We start from the raw sequence: 6000 nt of genomic DNA, 5'->3' as shown, positions 1-6000 counted from the left end.
TAGGTCTCTGTCCCCTTTGGCCTTTGTACAGGTGAAGAGCTCCAGGCCAGGAACTGAAGTAGCATGGACAACCCTCCCCAGGGCTGAGGCTGCCAGGACCCAGAGGTTACCACAGCACAGAGCTCTGGCTCCCATGACACATGTGTCCTGCCTCCATCCAATGCCCTTCCCTTTTCCAGTCCTCCCAAAGCTTCTCACTTTCTAAGCTCTGTACTAATGAAGCTGTGTAGGGGGAGCATTTGTCCAAGAAGAAGTCCAGCCACCAGATACCCAATCCTCTCATCTGCTGAGCCCCAGGCTGGAGGAGGTAGGCTCGTGTTGGGGATGGGCTGTCTCCAGGGCCATTCCCCAGACCCTTCTATTTTCTGAACAGTGCAGGACTGGCTGCAACCAGCCTCCTTTTCCTCAAAGCCCTCCCCCATGGCATCATCAAGCTGGGGTCCTTTGTGGTTGGTCTCTTAGGAGTCATAAGGAGACCTATGTAGCTCTGAAGCGCCAACTGTTTGCTTAGCACATGGGATGGAGAATGACCCCAAGGCAGACCCCAGTGGGACAGCCCACTGGACTCAAGTCCCAACCCTCAAAAACTAACTGACTTGTCCATTTCCTCATCCTCCACATCTAGGGGACAGCAAATTCTCTTGGTCCCATATTGATAAAACAGCCCCAACCTTCAGTCCCACTGTCAACACTAGTCAACAGCAACTCTTACCTGGACTCCTAAAGTTCCCCTAATGGGACATCCCACTTCTGCTTTGCCCCCTGAAAGCCATTCTTTACCTGGTAGCCAAGTGATCAGGTGTCATCACTCTTACACTGAAACCTGCCGCAGGGCTCTCCATACCAACTGTATGACTTCTCCCAGCCCTGAGTCCTCGTCCCCCTCTTAATGTCCTCTGTCCTTGTTCACTCTGCCCATCATAAAACCCTTTGCACCAGCCCTCCCCTCTCCCCGAAATGCTCTCTCCCAGACCCACATGGCTGGTGGGGCTCAGCCCAAATGTGACCTTCCCTGACAGCCCAGTCCAAGGCAGCCCTCAGGCACCTGCCACAGTGCTTCCTGTATCCTCCATCCCACTTGCTGAAATGATCTTGTTTGGTGTTGTCTGTCCCCTCCCCCTAGCAGACAAGCTCCAGGAGAGCCTAACCTTGTGACATGTTCACTGCAGTGCCCCCACCTTGAACGCCCTTCTCTGCAGAGCTCCACAGGAGCTGTATCTTGGTCACATCCCTGAATCCTTTCAACAAACACCGTTAGGCAGGAGACCCAGCAGCTCCTTGGTTTCGGTTTTGGAAATTTAACTAAGGTTCACAAATTAGAGCGCAGATCCGGTCTCAGAGGTTGGAGAATCCTCCAGCTGATCAGCTCCTCTCGCCTTTGAAGTGGAGCCCTTTGATTTCCTCTACCTTCCTGCTCCTGCTTCACTCCATCTGCCTCCGGGGCCAGGCCCCTCAGCCTCAGCCTCACCTCCCCTGTCGCGCCCCCATCAAAGGAAGGCGAGATCCGCTCAGGAACTCCTGAGCTTGTCTGAAATGAACAAAAGGAACTAGGAAGGGGAGACACACAGAAAAGATGGAGGTTGAAGGAGTAGCACCACCAGAGCACAGTTACAGAAGTCAGCGGAGGAGGGTGCCAGCTCCTGGCCTGATGACTCGTAACATCATGGACATACTTTCCGTCAAGCTTACCCCATGTGACCAGCACACTCGACTGAGCTAGAGAGTCTGGCAGAAGGTCCTGGAAGAAAAGCGACATGTGAACACCAGGTTTGTCTTGGAATTGTTGGGGGTCTAAGAAGGTCACACATCCCTTTATTTCCTTGTCTCTTTATCGCATCCTTGACCTCCATCCCTGGATGATTGGTAAACGAAGAATAACGGCTCATCTTTTTGAGCATTTACTATGAGCCAGACTACTATTCTGAGCCTTTTAGATGTTTAGAATATTGAATTCACACATTAAATATTCAAGTGAAGTAAAGTAAGAACCATTATTATTTCCCTTTGTAACAGATGAGAAAACTGGGATTCAGGAAAGTTAAGTAACTTGCCCAAGGTCACACGGCTAGTAATGATGAGACCTGGAGTTTTCTCCAGGCAGTCTCATTCCAGACTTTGTGCTCTTTACACCCCCCCCCCCCTCCACATGTCTCTCAAGCAAGATAATCAACGTGAACAAGCCTTGTTAAATGGGACACCCCATATACAAATTCATTATTAATCAGCCCCTTTCCCCCGGCTCCCAGCATCTCTCCATGTCTCGATGACAGTACTTCTACCCTGGGGATGCTGAGGGACCCAGGTGGCAGTCCTATCCCCTGGGAGCCCCATGCCCAGCACACAGCCTGGCACAACAGCCTCATAGACGTGTATAGAGTTGGATTCCACTCAGGAGGGCTGCTGAGGAATGAGCGAAAAACAGTAAGATGGTGGAGGAGCTAGAGCTCCAGTTAGAGGTTTCTTGTCATTCTCTTAGTAATAGAAGGAGCTACTATTTATTGAGTGCTAACCACATGTCTGGCATCATGTGAAGTATTTCAGATGTAAGATGAAATGCTTATGCTGGCCAACCTCGCAGATTGCCCCCAGTGAGTCTTGCCTCCAGATAATCTTACCCTTGTTTAGTTCCCCACCCCACAGAATCAGGGCTGACCTATGGGACCAGGAAATTATACGATGGGAGTGACAGTGTGTGAAGGCGTTGCAACTTCTTCTTTGGTGGCTTGGATCACTGTGTGGAAAGGAGCTGAGGCCTCATCCACATGGGTGCACCTGCTTGGAAATGGGTCCTCCAGCCCCACCTGGGCCTTCAGATGGTGTAGCGCTGACCAACATCTGAGTGACACCCTCGTGAAAGATCCTGAGCCAGAATGGCCCAGTGGAATATCCCTGAATTCCTGATCTGTGGAAACTGTGAGAGATAATAACTGGTGGTTGTTGTTTTATGTCACTCAGTTTTCGAGTACAGTGGTACCTCGGTTTTCGAACGTAATCCGTTCCAGAAGACCGTTCGAGTTCTGAAATGTTCGTAACTGAGGCACGGTTTCCCCATAGAAAGTAATGCGAAATGGATTAATCCGTTCCAGACCTTTAAAATCAAACCCTAAAACTGCAAATTTAGCATGAATTTTACTACCTAATGATACCATAGATCCATAGATCCATAAAATTTATGGCATTCGTAAATCGAAATGTTCGTCAGTGGAGATGTTCGAAAACCGAGGTACCACTGTAATTTATTATGCAGCAATAGATAACTTATACATTAACTCACTTAATCACAATAACTATGTGAAGTAAACACTAAAATGACACAAAGTTACACAGATAGAAGAAGGCAGAGGCAGGATTTTAGTCCTGGCATTCCCTTCTGCCTCACTCCCCCTGCCTTCTAAATGGTCACATGATAGTGCCTCTGTTTTGGGAGATTTTCTGGGGGACTTAGCAAATCACAGTGCCAGGCTCCCCAAACTTGGTCAATCCTCAGTATCACCTCATTAAAAAGAAAGACTCACTAAATCTAGAATGGACCTTCAACTGATTTCACACCTAAATATTTCAGGTCTCACTAATGTTCCTGGAACTCCTCGGTTTACAACTATGTCTCTCTCATTTGGCCAGTCAGGGGAGACTAGATTATGCTCTAGTAACCACAAATTGCAGTGGCTTAGCCCACAGAGGTTCGTTTCTCCCTCTCAGCTCAGTCTGACATCGTTTGGGTGGTCCTCCCCCATCTTGAGCTATGCTACCTGGAACACACGGCTTCCAAAATCACTGCTGCGAAGCAAGAGAAAGAAAGGAGTGATCATGTGACATGTGCCTAAGGGTCAAGCCTGGAAGTAACTTTTATCATGCCTACCCACATTCATTGGCTGGAATCCAGTCACTTGGCCCTAATGTAACTGCAAGGGATGCTGGGAAATGTGAACAGCAGATGTATGTCTGGTGAACCACATCACCTCTCTGCCACACCCATTAATTGGCCCGTAATTATGTAATAGTTTCAAATTGGTTCCTCAGTTTGATATGTTCTTTGAGGTCAAGGGCAACCTTTATTTCTCCCCATAGGGCCGAGCACTTAGACACTGCTAAATACGTTCCACTAGATAAAAGGATGAGCTTTCAGGGATTTGTGAACCCTTTGAAATCATAGGCAAACATTTTGGATGCGCATGAGTACATAGGGACCTTTTCCCACTCTTCTTTTCTTGTTTATTTACAAAAGCACACATGTAATCATTCTCACTGTAAAATGTTTGATAAACATTCCAGATCATCATCGTTAATGCGTATTGAAGGCGTTCGACTAGCTGGGCACTGTTCTGGGTGCTTTAACTTGTCTAGCTCACCTGAAACCCACCAGGTACCACTATCATTGTCATGCAGGGTCTCTGGTCCCGCTCCCCGCACAAGAACGCAGGACATGGCGAGGCCAAAAAGGAACACCCACGGGGCCATAGATAAGGGAGTCATACCTCTATATTGTCACTGGCGGCTGGGCTGGAGACACAGGAAGCAGGAGCCACACCATGCACTATCCGCTGTCTGCTTCTCTGCCAACTAACCCCCCTTGCTAGCCACAATCCGCACTTCTCTGCCAACCAACCAACCCCTTGCTAACTGCAATCCGCGCTTACTAGCTTAGCCACAGCAGTTTTATGAGTAGCTAGTAGCAGACAGCCAACTAGTCACAGCTGATGGCCCTCTACTACCCGAGCCAGCACCTTTCCACGTGAGGCCGAGAGCCTGGAAACTGCTCTCTGGGACTCTGTCCCCACAATCATCATCATCCCTGTTTTACAGATGATGACACCGATTCACAGGGAGACTAAATTATCAAAGCTCCCACAGCCAGTTGGTCCTAAGTCAAAGCCAGCAGCCTGACCCCAGAGCGCACAGCCACTGGTGTGGGTGTCAGTGTGGTACCTGCCCCAGAAGTATCAGGATCACCTAGGAACTCGTTACACATGCAAACTCTTCGCTGTACCCAGACCTGCTGAGTCAGAGCTCTGTTTTTCAATGAGGCCTGCAGGTGTTTCTGAGACGCGTCACAGGGTGAGAACCCGCACTCCGCTAGTGCACTGCTTCTCCTCTCCTGCACCTAGTCCTCTGGCACCTAGTGGAGTACCTGCCGCGTAATAAATGAACAAATTAACACTGTCACCTACTCATAACTCCTGTTCAAAGCCCTTCTTCCTGCATCTCATGTCAGAAGCATCAGAAGGAAAAAGTCTGCCCCAAATGGCAAATGCCCTTTTTTGTCCTGTTGGGGTCACCTGTACCCTGAGCTCTCCTTAGACTGGACGACTCAGCCATCAGTGCCGCTCACTGCTCAAAACTGGGCCAAAGCCCCAGCTTCCTGCACACCAGGAAGGGAGGCAGAAAGTGGCTAGCTGTGTCCTGGAGATGCTATTTTGTTCCTTGCCAAAAACCATGCCTCTCAGATGAGTGTGCAGCAAGCAGATTGCAGCCCAGGACTCTCCCGGGCCTCCGCCCCAGCTGTTCCTGCCTTAGCAACCAGCTCCTTCTCTGCACTCCCTCTGATATCCAGATGGCAGCAGACTCAGCAGAAAAGGCAGCTCTAGGCCGGAGGCTTCCAGACCAGCTGTGTATTTGATGAACTAGAAAGTTGGCAGACGCAGCTTATCTGGAGGGCTCACAAAGGTAGCACGCAGGCAGTCACAAAATGCCAGCGTGTTTTACCCTCAGCCCAGCCAAGGGACTTTTTCCTCTCGATTCTGACATTTGCTAAATGATGCCATAAAGACAACCAGTATCACTGAGCGCTCCCTCTGGGTCAGGTGACTTGTATTACAACCCTTTGGTGGAGACAGTGTATTATTATTCCTGTTTCACAGGGGAGGAAACTGAGGCTTGACGTGTTGAAAGAATGTGTCCATGGTCTCAAAACTGGTCAGTAGTGAGGCCAGAGCTCAGACCAGGCTCTGTGGGACCCCTGTGCCTCTATGTCTAACTGCACTAGACATGGTACACTTGAAC

Source organism: Rhinolophus sinicus, chromosome 14, assembly GCF_057876585.1.
Source record: "Rhinolophus sinicus isolate RSI-liver-muscle chromosome 14, RSI-T2T, whole genome shotgun sequence".
NCBI classification, from domain to species: Eukaryota; Metazoa; Chordata; class Mammalia; order Chiroptera; family Rhinolophidae; genus Rhinolophus; species Rhinolophus sinicus.
Note: the sequence above shows the minus strand (reverse complement) of the source record.